Consider the following 23,871-nt stretch of genomic DNA (forward strand, 5'->3'; position numbering starts at 1 on the left):
TGCTTTGTATGCAGATCTGGAGGTAAAAGTTGGGACATGTAGTGGCCCATTATATTCGCTACCTGCCATATTTGCTTAGTACCATACAATATTGACATTTGGCATTTTTAACATATCTTTTCATGTCGTATCTGAGTCTTCTGTTCACCTAGAAGCTATTTTAGACAGCAACACGTATACATATACAATTATAGGAAATAAATCACTTTAAACATTTATCACTAACTAAATGCATTACATATAAAAACTTTATTTTCTTGACAATTGTCACTCACTCCAAAATTACATAAACTGCTCAAATCCTGCCTTCTGTTCCTTTAAACTTCACTCCTCCAGAACATTATTCTGCATGTATTGTTCCCACAGATTCCAGTTATTTTTGTGTCGTTTGCACCTTCCCATTTCTGAAGATCTGACCTCCAGTTCATTTATCTGCTTTACAATACTTAATGCTTCATTTATAGTTGGTTTAGATTTTGATTTCCACTTTCTAGCAATTGTTTTTTTTTTGGCAGCCAATAGAATTAGAGTTAGCAATGCATTATTATATGCAGGAATTTGAATCTTGTATCTCAGCTCAAAAGAATTATTTCCTTGGTTACAATCATCTGCCCCCCCCCAACATATTTTCACAAAGTACTCTAGGATTTTTTTTTAATCTGTCAATTCATCATAGTCCCAAAAATGTGTTCCAAATTAGATCTCTGCTTCTTATAACACCTCCTGCAACTGCAATATATCCAAGGAAAGAACTCTCTGAAATCTTCTGGGGGTATAAGAATACATATGCAAACACTTCCATGCAAAATCCTAACCATTCTTCACATTGTTGCATACTTGGGAGCCATACAGATACATCCCCACTGTTCTTTTTTAAACTGCCTTTTCAGTCTCTCTTCCCAAATTTTTTAACCTATTCTAATTATTATACTTATCATACAATATTATATATGCCCTGCTTACTATCAATTTTATCAGCAGCTTCTGTTCTACACTCAACAAAAACTCAACCAGAGCTGACATTTCCTTTAACACTCCCATTATAGTGGGTCATCAGTCCGTAGTAAGGAAGGCAGTCTCTTCCTTGCACTCAAAACTTCCACCTGGCCTTATCTCACTCTATTACCTTTCCCTTTTTCTGCAATTAATTCAGGCCAACTTTGCCTATTTTCTAGCTCCCTACTTACAGTAATCCCTATTGCTAAAATCTCTTCTCTCCATTCCCTTGTTGGCTTAGTTCTTAGAATACTTCCTGTTACTTTATAAATATAATATTCAATATGGTTGCTGTTATTGCTCTCCTTAAGGGCCTACAAACCCTACTCTTTCCTTACTCCTTCAGTTCACGTCCCTAGCTTTATCCTCATGCCTTTCCACTTTGATTTGTAACTTTCTGCGTGTGTTTTTTATATATAAGCTTGAACTGTGTAGCTATAAACTATCCCTTCACATCATAAACCATCTTCTTCTGTGGGGAGAAACAACACATCCCACTTAACTCTTCCCCTGCAAAATAAATTATCTCAACTCTTGCATAGACTTTCAGAAATATCACTAACATCACTATAGGAACTGTGGTTATTTTTCTTGTCACAGCCATTGTAAGTTTGACAAAATCCCTTGCCTTAGCCATTGAGCTAAACATCATCAGAATACTTGAGTACCTTTATATATACTGTCCAAATACTCCCTTACTTTCCTTTAGCACTCAGTATTGCTCAACTGCTTGTTCTATGACATTTCCCATCTTTTGCAATACTCTATCCTTTGACAACCCCACTAAATAATTCATATTACTTCTTTTCCACATCTCTTTCTGTCTTATGTATACCATATTTAAACTCCCTAGCTAGCCCTTCTTAAAGATATATCTGTATTTCCTAATAACTCTCAAATCATTTCCACAGCCATCCTTTAAATTCATTATTTTTTTAACAAATAAAAAGTGTTAGTTTCTCATTTTTACTTTTTTTTTTGCCCTGCATCTTTATCTTAGTCATTACTGGTGCTTGATCTGAAATAGATATTGGATGTGTTTCAAAGCTTTCAGTTAAATATTCATTTTCTTGTAAATGTAATTTCTCTCCAGTGCAACCCCATGTTTGTACCTTGGGAGATAATATATCAATTCTCTCTGAGCTTCTGCTAGCAAATTCACAAATTTTCATTCAAAAAATTCTCATGTATTTCTTCAGAAATCTACCATCATTTGTTATATTTCCCCCTCTAGGTCATGTAGGCAGTATAGTAAGTAGCCAGTAAGTGAATTTTACACATATTGTTAGCTTTTACTAGCTCTTTTACACCACTTTTCTTTTTCACAACAGGACAACTCTAATTAACCTGCTTTTCAGAGTGCAGACATCTTGAAATCTCTTCACATAGAAGGATTTTAGTCTTTCTCCCATACTCAGCATCCTACTTAATCACTGGCATCATAGCCGGCCTTAGGCATAGGCCAACTAGGTGGCCGCTTAGGGCGCCACTCTAGCAGGGGTGCTTTTCCAGTATTTATTGGCTGTAAGTTGACCAGGATGGGGGTACCGAGTGGTGTGTTGGGGGGTGTTGTAGAACTCTTTTGCCTAAGGCACCAGTTGACCTAAGGCTGCTCCTGACTGGCATAGAATGTTTCCAGTCAAGCTTTATTAGATGACTGCCAAAAACGCATTTTACACTATCACTTGCACATTACAATGTAAGTTACAGTTTCACCACTTAAGTGCCAAAACTGCAAGTCAATGCTGTCTTTCCCTCTGTAGGTGTACTTCAAGAATGTATCAGAAACTGTCAACTTTTTTTCTTTGCTTAAGACTGCTAAATAGAACTGCTGATATTTTCATTTAAAGGCCAGTATCTGAGGTCTATTGCTAGTGCAAAGATGAAGAAATGATGACATTGCTTGTAACTATGACTTTGACACAATAGAATTTCTCATTCATCAAAACACTTTCTGAACATTTTATACTCTGTTTTTGAAATAAAAGCCTACAGTCAGCTATATAAGTGTAACATTCATACCAGGTTCTTAATAACCTCTGCTCAGCACACATTTACATATTGTTTGTTAACTAAGCAGGTGGACTAATCCTTTAAGGACACGTTTCAGCTATGGCCTAGGTGAGAAAGCAAAGAAAACCACAGTGTAGTGTATACCAAGTTTAGACAGAGTATTTAAGTGCATGATGCATGCACAGGTTTCTGAATCAATAAATATGGATTGAGGAGGACTTCTAAGATGGCTACATACTCAGTGACAACTTAATTTCAGCTCTCCCAGTGTGAAAAAGAAAAACTCTGAAAAGAGAGCTAGTGAAGTGGTCTTTTGGGCTAAATCTCTGTTATTGGCTAGTAAGTACACTGCCTGGATGCTAGCAAATAATACATTTAGAGAGCCTGAAATAAAATCAACCACAAAAGGTGAGGAGAAAACATTGGCTGGGAAGACACCTGCAGCTGGTCAGCAAAAAGTAGTTCAAGCCTTGGTGCAAGACATGACTTCCAGTAATCTGGAGGAAAAATAAGTCAAAAGTGTTCAGAGCTGATTAGAATAAATGAAACACTGAAGGAGTATATCAACTTAAATAACAAAGGACTGGGAAAAATGGTAGAAGCTTTAAGCATATATTTGGATGAGCAGATAAAAATGCAAAAATCAGCGGTTGAAATGAAGAAAATGCTGGCTGAGTATGAGACTGCTCAAGAAAAGATGTTTCATAAAATGGTAGAATAAGAGGACACAGCACACAGGAAAACCTGAGATTTTCTGCTATACCAGAGAAACTGGAAGGAACATACTGTATTAATTTTATGAATGCACAAATAAGCAACTGGACTGGTATTCCACAGCAGAAGTTGTTAACTGAAAGGACTCATTGCATGTATGCTCCATACCTGGCCACAAGAAAGCAGCTAAGACCTCTATTAGTGAAAATGCAATCCTATCAGCAGAAGGAGTTGATTCTGACAAAACTGTGGCAGAAGGACAAAGTACTAAAAATTGGAGGCAGTAAAGTGTTTGTGGAAAATGATTACTCACTGTACATCAGGCAAAAGAGGAGTACATTTATTTCAACAATCTGGGACTGTTGAGAAGCAACTTTGAGATTCAAGCTGTTGTGTCCAATTGTCTTCAGAATATATTTCCTGGATGGTCAAAGACATTTTTTTATGCAGAATATGCTTATGAGGAAATACAAAAGTTTGTTCAGCAAAAAGTGAGTTATCCAACAGAAGGGGGTTCTGCTTCTTATTTTTCTGATAATAAAGGTCATATAGAGACTATGCCAATGAAACCTTTTCCAGTATTCCAAAGGAAAATGAATTGAGAGACAGAAAAAAAAACATAGGATTTCACTAGAAGAACCAGGAACACACTGGAAATGAACCAGTGACTGGAGATGTGAGATGATCAACAGGAAGAAAACCATCATCTCAGAAATTAATGAATAAATGTGGGATTACAAAGCATCAATCACATTTGTGAAATATACTGGAACAAGAAAACCAAGAAAAATTGACTTATTTGACTCTGTTAAACTTGTAGGGGACTCCAAAATATATATGGCCCACTTCATGTCATTAATGCTTGGAAGAACATTAAGAAGAATAGAAAGGAAGGAAAGATGTAACTTTAAGTAAAACAATTTTTGTTCTTAACGGTATTTTTATAAAATATAAAATATACTACATGTCATACGGTAAAGCTTTTTCAGTTATTTTTGTGTGTAATAGGGATAATAAAGTACACAGGTACACTTTTTGGCCACTTCTTTTTTTGTTCTTGTTCAGTTTTAAGAAATGTAGGCACTGAAATGTAAAAAGAGAAGAAAGCCTGGACAAAATAGCATGATACAAATAAAACTGATATGCTTTTTCTTACTTTTACCTAGGGGAATGACTAGATTAAAGCCCTTGGCTTGATCTATCAACAGGTTTAAGTGGAAGCAAGTAAATTAAAAACATTAAATGTAATGAAATAATTTTCCTTTAGTAAATTAATGTTCACAGTGCAACATGAGAAGTTTTCAGCTGAAGGCAACAGTGCATCTGGTTTATATGTTTCTATGATTGCTGATAAGGGTGATAAAAACAGAACACTTTCTTCTTTCAGTGGCTAAAAGATAATATTTTCTAAAAGCATTCAAGCTGTTGTCTACATCTGGGAGTGGAAAAAAGATAAGGCAAAAGCAGACAGCACTAAGTGTAAGTAGAAACACAGGCTGTACCATGAAACTTAGCATGGATAACCTTCATTGTAGGTCAAGTCAAGCCTGTCAGTGTAGCTGTCAGTCTGGGAGAACTGTTCCTATTAGGAGTGTTAAAATTCATTATCTGAAGATGTACACAGTTGTGTGTGTTTGTTAAATTAATAGGTCCAGGGGTATGTTTTTTGAGAGCTTTTCTTAAAACAGTCTTGTATTATGTGATGTAGGTTCAAATGGATATGACAAGAAACAAATATATAAAATATGAACCTGCCAAACATTAGTGTATGCATGCAATATAAAATCTGAAACAAGACATTAAAAAAGCTGTTTTACATAACAGGTACCAATAATAACTTCTTATCTGAATGGCCTCACAGGTACATACAAAAAAAGAAGGAGTAGTGAACTATATTAAGAAATGCAGAGTGCAAATAATTATTCTACAAGTGACACAAGAACCGATCATGTTAATTTGATAAAGAAAGGATTTCAGGATGGTTATTCAATGGAATATGTGGGAGAAAGTAAAAGGAGGGTACTTATATTAATTGCTAGAGGAGCTCCAATAGTGATAGAAGAGGGAAAAAAAGATAGTAATGGTAAATTTGTAGTAGTAAGGACCTACTAGCAGGGGAGGAGGATTACACTGGCATGTATTTATATTCCACCTAAAACTGTTACAAAATAACTTAAAATATTATATAAGAAATAATCAACTTTCAGCAGGGAATATTACTTACAGGTGGGTACCATAATTTGATTTGCAACAGTGAGGCTGTATTTTGGGAACCTAGAAGGAAAAACATAACAAAAGAGAGTAGATTTTTGAAGAAATTTATGAAAATATTTGGTGTGGAAGATGTGAATTCAGTAGTAGGAGCTCGGAGAGAATTTACATATTATTCCATGAGGTACAAAAACTGATCTAGGCTAGACATAAATTATATTCAACTTTGAGAGAAAAATTGCCATAGATTCAAAAGACAATCATAAGGCCTTCTTCAGCTATGTTAGAAACCTGGGTGGAATCTCCCAGATATGCTCAGAATTAGTCCAAAATGATACAAAAATCACTGAACCCACAGACATTGCCAACATACTGGCAGACAGGTTCAGTGCAAACTTCACCCCCCTCTCCCCCCCAAAAGGAGAGATAACTATCCCAGCGGAGTGTAGCCTCCCAGACATCTCAAATGCGCAGGTGAAAGCTGCTCTCTCTAAAGCTAAAAACACAGCATCAATGGGACCGGATGGTGTCCCCGGCTGTGTGCTACACAAACTCAATGAGGAACTAAACCCGCACATAAGGCAGCTGTTTAATCTTAGCCTTACCACAGGATACGTGCCCAAGGAGTGGCGTACGGCAACTGTGGTCCCACTCCACAAAGGCGGTGCCTCTACAGACCCTGGTAATTACCGCCCCATAAGCTTAACAAGCCTGGTCTGCAAAGCTATGGAGAGGATCATAATGGAACTCATAAACAAAGACATAGGGGACTTGCAGACATTGGACCCGACCCAGTTTGGCTTTGTCAAGGGCAGATCATGCCTTTTGAACTTGGTCGACTTCATCGAAACAGTCACCAAGGCCATTGATGAGGGAAAGGCAGTCCATACAGCCTACCTTGACCTTGCAAAAGCTTTCGACACAATACCCCACTCGGGTATTATAGAGAAACTTACCAGCTTAAATGTAAACCCATATGTCACAAGATGGGTTGCAAACTGGCTAAAGGACAGAACCCACAGGGTTAGAGTTGCTGGCGCCATGTCAGACTCCAAGCCGGTCACAAGTGGTGTCCCACAGGGCTCAGTCCTTGGCCCCCTGTTGTTCGGCATCTACTTCTCAGAAGTACAGGCAAACATAGGAGGACTATGGCTGACAAAGTTTGCAGATGACTGCAAACTGGGCGCCATAGTGGAAAGTACATCGGTCACAGATATCCTTCAGAGGGGTCTCACGGAAACTGATAGCTGGTGCCAGAGCCATGGCCTGAAGTTAAATGCCAAAAAATGTATAGTCATACCCTTCGGGAAAAACAAGGTAACCTCAAGCTACCATATAGGTGGCAATCCACTAAGCACAGAAGAGGTTATCAGGGACCTGGGGACCCAGGTTGACAAGTGGCCTTTCTTTTGACACTCACATTGCTAAAGTGGTTAGAAAGACCTTCTACATTGCCCACCTGATCATGAAGGGATTCACATCCAGATCAAGTGAGGTCATTGTTCCCCTGTACTCTTCACTTATCAGACCAATGATCGAGTACAATGCCCCATTCGGGATGTATCTCACCCGACACCTGCAGCAATTGGAGAGACCCCAAAAGTTCCTCACCAAAAGGATAAAGGGATTCCAAAATCTGTCATATGCTGCCAGACTGAAGAAACTCCAGCTCTATTCAGTCGCATACCATCTGCTCAGAGGTGACCTGTGCCTGACATACAAGGCCATGTCCAACCTGGAATTAATGGACATGCTCCACCTCAAAAAATCCAAATCTACCAGATCCACTAGAGCAAGTGACTTAAACCTTAGCACGGATATAAATAGGACATGCTGGAGGGATAGATTTGTCACTCAGAGACTCCCTATGCTGTGGAATAAAATCCCGGTCCATGTGAGGAAGAGCACATCGCTGGCTCTGTTCAAGAGAAATCTTGACCGGTGGATGGGAGATCGTAGGTTTACCCTGGGAATCATCTCTGTGTCACTACTGGACAGAGGCACAACATACTAATGGGCACAATATTTTTTAACATAAGGGGTGGCGTAAGCCACAAAACTTTGGGCTAGGCTTATAAATGCCTTAGGGCAGATAGCCTAGTATAAACCTATGAACCTATGAACCTATATTTCACAGGAATAAGTGCATTTAATTGAAAGTTTTGATATGCATCCAATAACTATTTATTTGTATCTTTGGAATCTCAAAGCCAGATGGAACAATTGAATTCTTTTTTTTTTTTTTTCAAAAATAATGTTTTATTTCATTTTTTAGGATATAATGACCCAGATTAAACTACAAAATAAAGCAAAATAACATTGCAGAGAAAACTGATATGCAATAGTGTACATATAATAAGATATTAATTGTAAGATTCTACACGCATAGTGTCATTGCATGGGAATGCATTTATTTTAAAGAAAAGAACTATAAGAGTTGCTTGTACACATACAAGTATATAATATAAAATATAACGACAAAACTATTTACAGCTATTCACAACATAGTGTCACCATTTGCATGTATATTCAACTTTTGTAATGGAGATTAAGAAAGATATTCTAAAGTTTTATTTGGTCTTGAGTTAATTTCAATTTATTTATATTTTTACAATTTTGGTTTTAATAAATAGGTTCATATTTGTATTTTCTGCTTTTAAAATATATCCTTCATAACTTAATCCTTTAGTATATTATTAAAAAGGAGGTTCCAGTACTTATCTTTTGCAACTAGTTTGTGTCAAGATATATATTTTACTGCCATATTTTTGAAGCCGCTCCAGGATAATTTGGCTTGGTCAAACCAGTTTTGGGTTATATATAACTTGATTAAAGCAAACACAGCAATTATTACATGTTAACTCAATTTGGATAGATTTTGTGGAGCTATATCAATAATAGCAAATTCCCATTAGAGTGTCAATTTTTTATATCCCATTTTTTCTGGCTTCACGTTTAATAAACACCACAGTTTGTAAGTATGTTTACAGCTCCAGAACACATGTAACACATCTGCAATTTTTGATTTACAATATGGACAGTTTGGTGATGAACTTAAGTAATACTTATTTAGTTTCATAGGAATAAGATACACATTATTATTTATCATAAGTTGGGTATAAATCAAGTTTTTAAAAAGAGTTAGTTTTATCATTTTCTACAGCTTGCAATTTGTGTTCCATAGTAATGTTTTGTTTTCCTTATCCCAATAACTGTTTAGAATAATATATGGAATTGGGTTTTTGATTGAGGAAATTAGCTTGTAAACATTAGACAGCATTTTTCTTTTAGATAACAGACCTTTCAAGGTTGATTCTGTCATAGCAATATTATGTTGATTTTTATTTATCTTTTCTGATATTGAGTTAATTATGTCTTTAATTTGTCTTAGTATAATGACATATATTTTATGTAACTTCATTATTATTCTTTAATACAATGATCCTTTAACTTACAGAAGTCCCATACTGTAGAGCTTCTTATTAAAGGATAAAAGTTTAAATGTAACATATTATTGTTGATTTTAAGATTTGGGTATAAATATAATGGTATAGCATGTTCTAGATTTAAGGATTTTATTAGCTTTTGAAATATAATAACTTTATCTTTGATCAGTTTCTGTATTTTGATTTTTTAATAATTTCTTGGCTAATAAAGGGGACTGACTTTGGATTAATGTTTTGAGCTCTAATACGATCAAACCATACTTTCACCCACATTGGAGACCATTTTCATTTTGATTGTAATTTGCTATCTTAATGATTTTACTGGCACAACAAATTTCATAGTATAATTTAAAATTCAGTAGGCCAACTCCACCTTTTCCTTTAGGTAGGATTAGTTTATTATAGCCAATCCTAACTGACTTCAGGAACCAGATAAAATAAGATAATTTTGCATACATTTTATGGAAAATTTTATTTGAAGTAGTTAAATTTGTTGCATTGAAATAGTATAATATTCTGGGAAGGACATTTATTTTAATAATAACAGCTTTGGATAAAAAAGAGAGTTTTATACTGTTCCATCAAATAATGCCTTTAGTTATACTTGCCCAAGTTTTTGTAAATTTTCTTTCATTAATGCTTTATGAGTATGCTCAAAACTTACTCCCATGTATTTAAGCAAGTAGTTTATTCTAATTTCAGTTTCTGGGAAGTAGTATTCTTTATGACAAATAGAATTTATTGGGAAGATAAAGGATTTGAATGGATTAATCTCAAAATGTATTATGTTTGAAAAATCCTCAATTGTTTTCAAAATCTTATATAGGTCATATTGGGAAGTTTAAACTAGATGTTTAAATCGTCTGCAAAAGCAGTATATTTCAGTTTGTTTTTTTTGTTGGAATATGGTGAACAGTTCTTTGTCCTATATAAAGCAGAAAGTACAGTTGTGTACACTTACCATAAATGTAGATGTTCGAGTGTATTCACTGTTGCAGTCATTACATTTGGTTATCTGCCTGCAGATAGCCCTCAGCTGGCCTGAATATCAAAGTCTTGGGTCCTGCATCGGATGCTGTGTCTTCTTCCATGACGTCAGGTAGTCAGGGGTATAAAGCATGCAGCCGACACCATTACATCAGTTTTTCCTTGCCCCAGATGTCAGGTGCCCCCATAATGGGAAGCAATTTTGTATATATATATTAATGGGAAGCAATTTTGTATATAGATATATATATATATATATATATATATATATATATATATATATATATATATAAAGGTTACACCTCCAACAAAAAGGAAATACACCAGAAAGCTGAAATACACTAAACAAGAAGAGAGGTATAGCCAAAAGAAGTCAGGGGGCTGGAGGGAGGGTAACCAGGACTGCAAAAGTGAATACACACGAACATCTACATTTATGGTAAGTGTACACAATGGTACTATGTTCTTCATGTTTCACTGTTGCAGTCAATACATTTGGGTAGATTCCCAAAGCTAAGGCAAGGAGGAAGAAATTAGAGAGCATTAGGACCAGCTATTAAGCCCTGCAAGACTGCAGTGGCAAAACCAGCTCTTGATTTAAAAAACATAGGCAAGTGGTAATGCTTGGTGAAGGTATGTACAGAGCTCCAGGTAGCAGCATCTAGGATGTCCCTGGTAGGGACACCACTGAGAAAGTCTGTAGAGGTAGATGCAGCCCTGGTGGAATGTGATCTTATCCTCAGAGGGGTAGGTTTTCCATGTTGCTTATAGTAGAAAAGAATGCAGTGGTCTATCCACTTGGACATGGTTTGCTTTGAAATGGCCTTCCCCTCTGCCCCTGCAGCAAAGGCAACTAGTAGCTGTTCAGTTTTTCTGAGAGGCTTAGTCCTGTCCAAATAAAATTTTAGTTGTCTGTGCATGTCCAAAGAGTGTAGTATTCGTTCTCCTTTGTTCTGCAGATTAGGAAAAAAGATAGGCAAATGAATGGACTGATTAAGGGCCACACTGGATACCACCTTGGGCATAAAGGAGGGGTTCGTCCTGAGGGACACCCTGGATGATGAAGGGCTCCACTGCTATGAGAGCCTGAAGTTCAGACACTTTTCTTGTTGAAGTGATGGCTAGAAGGAAAGCAATTTTTCAAGAAAGGAATTTCAACTCTGCAGTTACAGCTGGCTCAAAAGGAGGTAGAGTGAGCTTTTCCAATACAAAGTTAATGTCCCAGGCTGGAGTAGAGGCTCTCCTGGGTGGTCTTAAATTTTTGGCCCCTCTGAGGAACTGTTTCAGCAAGGGATGAGAGGAGAGGGGTGGCTCAGTATTATAATGTGCTGAAATGGCTGAGGCACAAATTTTAATTGATGAGAAGGAAAGGCCATTGTGGATCATCTCTGTTAAGTACTGAAGAATATCCGGTAAGCTTGGCACTGTTGTGCCCATCCCTTGAGCTTGGCTCCAGGAACAGTATCTTTTCCACTTTTCAGCATAGGATTTTCTACTACTAGGCCTCCTGGCCTCCAGAATGACATCTAGCACCTGCTTACTGAGTAATGCTATTAGAGAGCTCAGGGAATTAGCCAGGTTGCAAGGTTCTGGGTTTGAAGCTGGGGGTGCAGAATATGGCTCTCCTACTGGGACAGCAGGGAAGGGGTTTGAGGCAGGTGCCATGGATCCAGCAGTAACATACTGCACAAGAGGGGTACCAGTGTTGGCATGGCTAGTCTGGTGCAATCAGTATTGTCCTTGGTTTGTCTTGTTTGATCTTTAGCAGAACTTTCGTGAGGAGAGGCAGAGGAGGAAAAGCATAAACTGAGAGGCTTTCACAGGTGAAGGACAGGGCATCCACTTTCCAAGCTTGGCAGTGGGGAGTCCTTGTACAGAATTTGTCCAATTGGTAGTTCTGAGGGGAGGCAAACAGGTCTATCTCTGGGTTCCCCCATTTGTTTCTCAAAATGCTGAATATCTTTGGTTCCAATTTCCACTCGTGAGGGTCCATGAGATTTCTGTTTAGGTTGTCTGCCAGTGAATTTAGCTTGTCTGGCAGGAAATGAGCTTGTAGGTGCACTTGGTAGCTTAAGGCTGTGTTCCACAGAGCCATGGCTAGTCTGCAGAGAGGATACGAGTGGGTTCCCCCCTGCTTGTTTATGTACCACATAACAGTGGTGTTGTCTGTCTTTACCAATAATTGTCCTGGAAGAATGTGGTCCTTGAAGGCTGTCAGTGAATTCTGCACAGCTAAATTTCTTTTTGATTGATATGCAGGTGCATCTGACTAGGGTTCCATTTGACCTGAATGCAAAGCCCTGCCAAGTGAGCCCCCCATGCATAATCTGATGCATCTGTTGTTATTGTTTGGGCGGCAGGGGATAGAATGAATGGCAGTCCCTTGTTGTGGTAGCAGGCCTCTGCCCACCAAAGGCACTCTGTCTTTATACAAGGAATGATAGGATTCATTGATTCCAGGCCCTGTGAATGTTGACACCATAGGCTTTTTAGATACCATTGTAGTTTCCTCATATGCAGTCTTGCATATGGAATTAGTAGAATGCAAGAGGCCATGAACCCCAGGGCTTGCAGGATTTTCCTTGCAGATAGCTGGGTCTTTGTGGCCAGTAGTTTGAAGTAGGCTGTCAAATAAACTTGTTTCTTTGGCATGAGGTAAGCCATCTGGGAAGTTGTGTTCAAGCTTGCTCCCAGGAATACAATTTGTTGGCAGGGTACTAGCTGAGATTTCTTTTCGTTTATGGTGTACCCCAGTGAGGTTAGAAGTTTCTTTACAAATGCCAGATGATTTAGTAGCATGTCCTGGCTTTCTTTCTAAATTAGACAATCGTCCAGGTATGGATACATTTGAATATTTCTTTGCCTGCAAAATGCAATGACTGGAGCTAGGCACTTTGTGAATACCTTGGGTGCAATAGATAAGCCAAAGGGAAGTGCAGAAAACTGATAGTGCATGTAGCCTGCTCTGAAGTGTAGGTATTTCCTGCAAGATTCCCTTATTGGAATGTGCAGGTATGCTTCCTTTAAGTCTAAGGCTGCCAACCAGGCATCTTTGCCTAGCATAGGAAGCAGCTGATGAAGTGTTAGCATTTTGAATTTTGGGATTACCAAAAAAGTGTTTAGAATAGAGAGGTCCAGGATAGGACGCCAAAAGCTGTCTTTTCTGGGTACCAGGAAAAGTCTTGAGTAAAAACCTTGTCCCCTTTCTTCTGCTGGGACATGTTGAATAGCTCTGATACTTAGAAGATAGAGAACTTGCTGCTGAGCCTCTGCCCACTGATTTGGGGGTAGGTCTGGCCAACGGTTTGGGGTTGGTAAGGTGTGGAAGTGGAATCGGTATCCTTGGGAAACTATATTTAAAACCCATTTCTCCTGGGTAATGAGACCCCAGTTTTTTTTGCATGCAGTGTGATCTTTCCCCCAAGGGAGGATGCAGCTGAGCAGGACTTGGAAGGTTTAAGGTTAAGTTATTGTGACAGTTTTCCATAGGGGGGTGTCTTACTACTTCCAGCTTTTGAAGTGGAAGCCCCCCCCCCTGCTTAAGCCTATGAGTACCTTGAGACTGTAGCCTAGTTGGTCTGCTTTTCCTGGGTTTGGACTGAGAAGGCCTGAAAGAGGCAGGAAAGGACCAACACTTAGAAGGCCAATGCCTACTGAATTTGGGAGGCTGTACTTGCAAGGAAATCTTTAACAAATTTGCATTGATTTAGCTTTTTCCTCCATCTTTTTAAGGACTTCTTCTGCTTGTTGCCAAACAGGCGATCTTGGTTTAAGGGAGCATCCAGTAATTTTGCTTTAACATGATCTGGCAAAGTTTGCTCCTTAAGCCAAGCATGCCTTCTAAGAACAGACCCAGTGACAGCAGCCCTGCAAGATACTTCTAAAGAATCAAAACCACATTGCAAAGTATGTTTATCAACTTGTTCAGCAGAGTGCATTAAATCCTGTAATTCTTTATTTTCAGCACACTCAGGAATCAACATCATTTGCTGTTTAAGTAGTCCCATAATATGTTGCTGATACTTTAACATATGAAACTGGCAGTTTAAAGCCCTAATGGCCAAAGTAGCAGAAGTGTATACCTTCTTACCCCATCTGTCCAAGGCCCTGGAATCTCTATCAGAGGGGGCAAGATTTTTGGCAGTAGTAGCCTTAATGCCTTTAGGTCCCTGGGAAATGGTCTCTGGGTCCACAGCAGGATTCTTGAAAAGGAACTTGTGAGAGTCAAGTACTCTGTAATACCTGTCAGGTTTCCTGGGAGCCAGAGGTAAAGTGTCTGGGGCCAGGCTAGATTCCAAGAAGGCATCATCTACAATGTTCAGGATAGGAGGGATAGCTAAAGGCCTGTGTTGAGTTAGGAGTAAGAATTCCCTAAGCCTCTTTTTTGAGTCAGAGTAATCCTGGCTTTCCCAGCAGAAGTGCTCCCTAAGAGTGCGCAAGGTTTTACTAAAAGAAAAATCTTCTGAAGGGGAAGCAGAGGGAATGGAGTCCTCTGCATCAGAATCCTCATAGGTAGATAAGGGCAAATCCTGGTAATCAGAAGAAACAGAAATTTCAGAATCCTGATGAGAAGAATCAGAAGGAAAATCATTTCTAGGTCTCTTAGATGGAGAAGGTTGGCTTCCCCTAATTAAAGTAATAAGGTCTTCAGCCATTCTTATCATTTGTTTTTTAGGCATATGGGCCTGACCATGCAGTTTGGTCATTTTTTTTAGGTGTGGGTCACGTTTTAGGCCTTAAAGAAGATGGTGTCAGTTTGAAATGCAAGTCCATAGGCCTGAATACACCCTCAGAAGCCAGTGCCTACACAGTAGCTCCGGACCCATCCAAGGTAGAGACATCCGCAGGTTCCATAGTCGAAGAAGCATCTCACGGCATACCGGACTCCAAATGGGTCTCAGTAAAGGCCTGCGAATCTGAAGTAGTGGGTATCAGGGGCTGCAAAAGCACCTCACTGAGTACTGGCGACTAGCTTAATGGAAGCATCGTCGGCAGCTTTGGATCCATGCGCTCTGTCTCTGTCTTTATCTTTACGTTTTTTCGGAATGTCAGTAGTCGGATGACTTACAGAAGCCATTTCTGGATAATTAAACCAAGTACCGAAATAGTTTTCTGCAAAAATGGACTGACGACAAATAGTTTGAGGATTGAATAAGGCACAAAACCGACACCGAGGGACATCGTGGTCTGGGCCTAAGCAAGGGATGCAGTATGAATGAAAATCTTTATGAGGTATTTGCTTTCCACAGGTAATACAATTAACTTTTACTGACATTGGTTTAGAGCAAGAAAAAGGATCCCTAATGGGATACTTAGCTTTTTTGAAGACTTCGATTCTGAAACTCGAAAACAAAAATTTCAGAGGAGTCGGCCGACCAGCACTTATGAACTGCTTCTGCTTCAGGCACCGCACGGCAAGAAAGACTGATGTAATGGCGTCAGCTGCATGCTTTATACCCCGGACTACCTGACGTCATGGAAGAAGAGACAGCATCCGATGCAAGACCCAAGACTTTGATATTCAGGCCAGCTCAGGGCTACCTGCAGGTAGATAACCCAAATGTAATGACTGCAACAGTGAAACACGAAGAACATCTGGTTCTAAATAAAGATTAAATAGGTAAGGGGAGAGGGGGCATCCTTGCCTGGTACCATTTATGATTCTTATTGGATTTGAGTTTACTTTGCTAATTGACAGTGTTGTATAAGAGCTCCTGCAAAATTATTTAATGATGTCAATAAATTCTTAAGGTAAGTTAAAGTATTCCATTGTTTTAAATAAAAATTCTTGGGTTACTTTCTTTTTCTAGGATTGAAATGGCAGCATCCAATGTGAGTGTATTATCACAGACTTGACTTTAATTAATAAAATCAGATTACCTGGGTAAAATAATAGTAGGTAGTACCTTTTTAAATCTGTTTGCTAAAACTAAGGTCAGTATCTTTATACTGACTTTATTAATGCAATAGGTCTGTAATTGTTAGGATTAAACTTATCAGAGTCAGGTTTGTGAATAAGGATTGTTTTAGAACTACTGAGATACAGATCTGTGATACCATATTTCCTAATATTTACAGATTTTTAATAAAATATTCAATATTTGTATATTAAAGGTTTTATAGAAATCAGTTGTAAACCCATCAGGACTTGGGCCTTGGGTCTATATTACATTGTAAAAAAATCTCTTCAGTGAACGACTGTTCACCAACCACTAAACAGCGAAACCTTCTTCAAATGGCCATTTCAGTGAATTTTTTCCTAGGGGGAAAAAATCACTCGGCCAACCAAAAAACAGACAAACTTTCAAACCCTTCAAAGAGGGGGGCTTTGCCCCCCCACACCCCCAGTGCGGGGGGCTGTGCCCCTGCCCCCTAACTAAATATACCAACTCTGAGATCACACTACAGTTAGGAAAAGGGCAAAGTCTCGACAATGGCCAAGTGTTTTTTTTTCCCTAGAAACAATGTACTAAAACAGCTATTTATGAGTGTTAGATTTCACTGTTTAGTGGTTGGCGAACAAACGTTCACTGAAGAGGTTTTTGAACAACGTAATATAGACCTCTGTGGCTTTACTTGGTTTTAATTTATCTACTGCTGCTTTAATTTCTTCTTTTGTCAAGGGTGCCTTGAGCAGGTCACTTTGTATATTACTTATTTTTGGAAATTTTAAATTATCTCAATAATGCTGATATTCTTCTACAGGCAACTGTTTTTGTGGACCATAAAGATTTTTATATATTTCGTAAAATGACATGACAATCTCCAAATTTGTTATGTATTGATTTGCCTTTAAAATTAATTTCTGTTATTCTGGTAGGAGATTTTTAATATTAATTAGTCTTGCTACAGTTTTCGATGGAACTTGGGCCCATTCAGCATACTTAGAAAGTAATTTCATTTCTACCATTGTATATTCTTGCATTAGTAATCAGTATAACTCTTTTTGCAGATTTAACATAGTAGTTTCAAGTTCAACACTGTATTTGCTTTGAATTTTCTTTTCTGCTTCTTTTAGCTCATATTCTAATTTAATTTTCCTTTCTTTATTTTGTCTTTTGTAAATTGAGGCCTTTTGCATTAATATACCTCTAATTGTGGCCTTTGCACCATCCAACTGAACAGGCATACTTCTTTCTAAATGAAGAAGAATATCAGTTATCTCTTGTACTACTTCCTTTTTTTATTAGGTTTACATTTAATGACCAAGTTGGATTATTTCTTTGAGAAGGTCTGATTGTGGGACAACTTAACATAATATAAATTTTAGAATGGTCTGAAAGTATCTAGGTTCTACTTTATATGTAATTCCTGATTTCAATAGATGTTCAGATATTAAGAAGTAGTCTATTCTTGACCAGGATTTGTAGCAAGGTGAATAGTAAGTGTACTTGCTTGTTAAGCTACCATCTTGATTATGAATATATGGGTCCACTAAGTTGAAGTTATACATTGGATCTTCTATAGCTATCGAGACCTAAAATACTTGTGCATTAGTTCTGGATGATCTATCCTTGGTAGGGTCTATTAGTATGCTCCAATCCCCTCCCAGTATACAGTAATGGTCTTGAATCTTTTTAAGCAAATTGTAAATTTCATAAATGAAATCTTTTTGATTTATACATGTGCCATAAACATTTAAAAACCAAAAAAGCATGGCATCTGAAGGTATTAATCATGTAAAATAGCACCATTGCCCCTTATCATCTGTTTTATACTTAATAATTTCACCTTTAAGGATTTTTTAATAGTGTTTGTAACTTCTTTTGAGTTTGTACTATTTCCTGTTGCCAAACCTCTCAACCATACTGAATTACTCAGCATTTACAGGTTTTGAGGCCAAAATAATGGGGTGCCACGGATTTCCGAGTGGCCCCTTCATTTCCCGATTTTTTTTAATTTTTATTTATAATTTTAACTTACTGCTGATGTCATCAAGAATCCTGCAATATCATCAGTGTGCAGGGGCATGAGTGATGACATCAGGTTCGTGACTGCCTGTTGGCATCAAACTCAAAGACCCGGAATGTTTGGTTGTCAAATTTGAACTGAGTGAGTAGCAACAGCGAGCATCAAGCAGAGCTGTTCACATTATACAACTTATGTTCAGCAGAGTAGTGTAGTGCAAAGAGGCTGAGAGGGACAGGACAGACAGTCAGATAACACCGTCCACCACCACACTGTATCTGTAGCATCAGGATGAAGAAATTTGCTTTCTCCGGTGGCTTGACATCAAGGTAAGTAAAAAAAAAAAAAAAAAAAAAAAGATTGTATAAGACTACTACCTGCCCCTCTATGCCATGTAAAATGGCAAATGCCTTGATACTTGATAGAAAGGTAGCTAAACTAAACACATTCCATGTACAGTAATTAAAAGTTTGTAGCACTGCGTGACACTGCTCCATGCCTACATTACTTTGGAAGTACAGAAATAAGAGGTGCAGCATATGCTAGCCTGCGTGCGCATCAAAAATACTTATAACAGTCATCTTGGTTTCATGAGCTTACATTATAGTATAGAAACAAATAATTTGCTAAACAGCAAAAGGTGCTTACCCAATGGCTGGCTGACTATCATATAGAAATGGTATCACAAAGCCGTCTGTGCACTGAAATAGCAGACTTACAAAACATTTTAAGTGGGTACTGTTTGATTAAACTGCCATGTGGACATTTGAACACTGTTTTGTTAAAATCTCAAATGCAGGTGAAGTTTTTATTCTTCTTCTTTCGGCTTTTTCCCGGTTAGGGGTCGCCACAGTGGATCAACTGTCTGCTCATGATTGGCAGTGGAGTTTTACAGTGTTGAGTTGCCAGCCCGGCGTCCAACCTTCCACAGAAGGCACACACATGCACACACTCACACTTAGGGCCAGTTTAGAGTGTCCAATCCACCTACAGCATGTCTTTGGGATGTGAGAGGAAATCAGAGCACTTGGAGGAAACCCACGTGACCACAGGGAGGACATGCAGACTCTGCACAGAAGGCACCCAGCTGAGAATCAAACCGGAGAACCTCTTGCTGTGAGGCGGCAACGCTAACCACTGCACCACCGTGGCTGCCCCAGGTGAAGTTTTTATTGTACAATGGAAATGCAGAGTTTGATACTTTGCTAGCTAGCTTTAGCTTTCAGGGTCTGCTGTTCTTAACTATCCGTAGTGCCACATGTTCCAAGTTCCATGTGAATCTTTCTACTTTGTCTCCTTTCCAAGTGGACTGAGAAAGCAGAAAAAAATAGAACAGATGTAAGTTGTAAATTAAATTGTAAATACTTCTCAAGGATACCTCATTACAAGGAATACTTTCCTTGTTTTGAGTCTAAAATGTCTATATTTTTTGCAGTTCTGCATTGAAAAGGGTCTGGCACACTAACTTTTATTAATTGCTGTAGTACAGCATGATTACTGTATGTAAAACACTTGAAACATGACGCGATCAGGTAGAACAAGTAATATTTTGTGGTGCAGACAGCAGTTGGTAATACAGGTAAAACATGTCATTTTCAAAGCATGACGGTGCAAACTGGCATGCTGTCAGGTTTTGTTAAGAAACAGCAAACCTAACTTACATTTAAAAAAAGACCATCAGATGTTAACCACATACTGTAGTGAGATTTTTTATAATGTATGTATTGCCCTTTCCCCACATATACACATGCCCATTTAAAAAGAAAAAATAAACATAAAAAAAAACAGAGATGGTTCCTTGTAGAAACAGAAGGGAACCCACTACCATACTTCAGTCTTACTTTTCTGAGCAGCTTGGCATAAGAATAGTTTAGGTTATTAAATTGCTGTACAATTATAGTCAAGGCTTTGTAATAAATTTAATGCTGTATTTATGTTTTCCTAATGTTTCAGGGTATGAAGAAGATTGGTCCTGTGTTATAAAGGGGTTTTGGCTAAAATTTAGTGGTAGATGATGAGACAAAAGTGCAAACCTCATATGGTACTAGCTGTACAGGATACTGCATGATTATGAAGAAAATAATTTATTTGTAATGAATGATCAATGATCACTTTAAATTACAACAATAGAATTTACAGTGTAGAATTTGCTCTAAAGTGTGTGTGTGTGTGTGTGTGTGTGTGTGTGTGTGTGTGTGTGTGTGTGTGTGTGTGTGTGTGTGTGTGTGTGTGTGTGTGTGTGTTTTAATAAAGTCCTCAACAAAGTTATTCCTTTATAACTTAATATATTTATTTCCAGGAACTGGTAAAATGCTGTTACTGGGTACTAACACCTTCTGTGTTCTTGATATTTTTGATGGATTTTGGTCAGTTCCTATCAGTGTTTGCAGTGCAAATCTTCTTTTAAGTTTGAGAAGGAAATAGTACACAAGTATGGTACTCTGTCACTGATTTATTTCGTTATCCACTTTATTCCACAAAATATTGCGGAAATAGGTTTATAGAATAACAGGCGGATTGCTCTGAAGGGCCATTTTAAGCCTAGCCAGCAACCTGAGATCAAAATCAGACCCTGTACCTCGTGCTTATGAAGTGAAAACCTTAACCATTATGCCAAACTCACCTCATGTATGCTGAAACAAGTTACATATCCAGAGAATATAGTATAGTACATGAATTATACTTTAAGGGAAACAGTTGAGCAATATGGTGAGTCAAGGCCGAGTGTTACAGTTAGTGTCTTGCTGAGTGCAAACCCATAAAAATGTTTCTTTTAAGTTACTTGTGCTTGTTAGTTTGGACGATAACTCATATGTACAGCAATGAGTGAACACCAGGAGAGAGGAGATTTTCAGTGTTGCTACTACTAACTGGAAACAGATCAAATGTGTTGTTTTAATTAATACTAAAGGTAGATCCATATTGTATCTTTGCAGTCCCACTGATGTTGCTTTTTTACGTGTCTGTGCCCATTATTTTTCTAAAATAACATTAATCTCCGCACTACTAGACATTACTCAAAGACAAACTTGCAACTGTAACAATGTGACTGTAATTTGTCACCTTAACATAAACCTACCACCACAGTACATTCACATAAATGTTTATTCTAAAAGCAGTTAATTTAAACTTCAAAGTTTATTATAAGTTCAAATGTTAAAATAAATAAAACACTATTGTTTTGTTTATATTTTGTTTACTATTTTTTCTGTTTTTCCATTTACATTTGAACATTGGTATCCAACAATTTCATTGGAGGGGTGGAGTTGCATAATTATGTATGTACATTTTATGTTAATCAGCGTACATATTTCTACCTATTTCTCATGGGCCTTTGTCCAGATTTTTGATGTTTCCAGGTTGAGAGGTATGGCCTGCTGCTATAATTTGGTTTATCCAAGGTTTAGCTTTATCTTTCTCCCACTGTTCACTATACACGTGTTTCTTGTGGAAAGGTGACATTTGCATTTGATCAAAATGTTAAATCCATAAGCAGATTTTTTTTCTTTTTATCTTGAAGGCCGTTAACATTCTATGATTCAATCTCTATCATCTCCTCTTAAGTGTTAAAATACATTTGTTATTTATGTAGGTACATCCCTCCTGATTAGATTGGCAAAAAGTAATATTTGTGTATAGTAAAATGTTTGGTAGTTTGGTGACACACATCTCTTTCATAGTTTTCCTGGTGCCTAACCACCTATTCCCAAAAATGAAAGAGAATAACAATAAACACTTATATAGAACTTCTTAAAGTTACAATTCCTAAATATAATAAAACAGTAGCATACTACTATACATCTTTTTTAGTGTCACAGGAGTGAACAGTCCTATGCAACACAACACTCACTATACTTACTCCTGGATTGTATTGTAAAGCTAATGCACTAGCAATGTAATATTTTTCATATTGATAATCTTTGACTCATCTGAGTATTATTAAATAAACCAAAATATTTCAGAGCTACATGACTAAATATAGATAAATAAACCAAGCTTACAGACTTGCCCAAATAAAAAAGGATCAATTTCTTAGTAAGATCCATCAACTGTATAAACATATCTCAAAGCATGCACAAACTTATACAGATGTTTAGGCATATATTTATCTTAGTTGCCTCTAGGTTCTCTAGTTCAAAGTACTGTTAAACATATCAATATGTACAAGATCCATGCACTTTAAACTTCAGATGCATAAAAAAACACACAGCTAAAGAAATTCTTGTTCTTATATCGCCACACTTGTTATGGAACCACAAGGTCCAATGTATAACATTCAGTCAAGCTTTATTAGTTGTAGTGGTCTTGCCTTATGGCACATCATCTCTCTAAATTTAATACTTTGTTAACTGGTACTTAGTTAAAAGTATGACTTTATAATCAAAGTGAGGGCTTAAGGATAAAAGTTTTCTTACTTTTAGAACAAGTTGGTAACTATTATCCCAATTTACCCCTTCCCATCCACTTTCATGCTAGTTGTTGTATGATTGGCATGGTTTACCCTGTTTTACCAAAGTTCTACAGATTGGTTTGTTTTAATATGTTATGAAGCAGTCACATACCTCATTATATCATGTGTGTTACTTTAATTTATGGTTGGAGTTCTGATTTAGTTCAATGCCATAGTTGTCGATTCTCACCTTAGTTTGTTTTGAAGACTTTGCATAGCTTTATAGGCATGACATTGGTGAAGGTGTATCTATAATTTATGCCTTAACAGCAAAAAACAGCCAAATTTATTAGCCCACTCACTGAGAATTATCACTTCCATTGGCTTCCGGTTCATAAAACGTTGCACTGGGGTTATTTTTCCAGAATACTTTTATTTTAAATCAAGTTGGGTTTTTCAGCACTTATTTAGGTGTTCATGTCTTTATCAAGTGCTTAACTTGGATGAATAGGAACAGAAAAAGGCAGAAAAGGATTGTTTCCATTATTTAAAGTTGCGGAGCTTCATTAAAAACTTGTAGACAGGTGGACTTAGCTTCACCTGGTGAGTTCACTTGATGTTTATTGTCCTTAAATTGGAAGGTTAAAGTAGCTGGATATTTCATCTTGAATTTAACTTTTTTATTTATTAGGTATGCACAGTAAGGCGAAAGTAGCTGCCTCTTTTGTTTTAGTTGCATTGGAAGGTTTTGGGCAGAAGATATTTTATAGCCTTTCTATTCAATGTATTTTTTAGATTTGACTGCTGCAAGTATTTTTTGCACATGTATGAAGTTTAGGATTCTGGCATAGACCTGCCTAGGACTATCAGTGATTTAAGATTTACGTAGCGCTCAGTGAGTTCATTCAGTGGTGATTTCTTTGGTCAGCTCTTCATTACCTAGAAATGCAATGAGATTTTGCTTAGGACATTCTTAAGTCACGATTGTTCACAACATTCAGGAATACCCCTTATGAGAATATTATTCCTTCTACTTCTGGCTTCCAGATCTGTTATTTTTTTGTTGGATGTCATTAATGGTAGACTCTTTCACTTTTAGTTCTTTTTGGAGCTCTTCAACTTTTATTTCATTATTTATTGTTCTGGCTTCAGTTTGTTCAAGTCTTTTTATTATTTTCTGAGATATTACAAATTTGGAACATGACG

The 23,871-nt window shown here is 37.4% G+C and overlaps 1 protein-coding gene across 4 annotated transcripts in view; it reads right to left on the bottom strand.

The window, feature by feature from the left end:
• Window positions 1–23,871, bottom strand: part of GCGR (glucagon receptor) — a 1,613,162-nt gene that overhangs the window by 506,365 nt on the left and 1,082,926 nt on the right. The window lies entirely within an intron of this gene.

This window comes from Protopterus annectens, chromosome 4.part0, assembly GCF_019279795.1.
Source record: "Protopterus annectens isolate FY-2018-M chromosome 4.part0, PAN1.0, whole genome shotgun sequence".
NCBI lineage: Eukaryota > Metazoa > Chordata > Ceratodontiformes > Protopteridae > Protopterus > Protopterus annectens.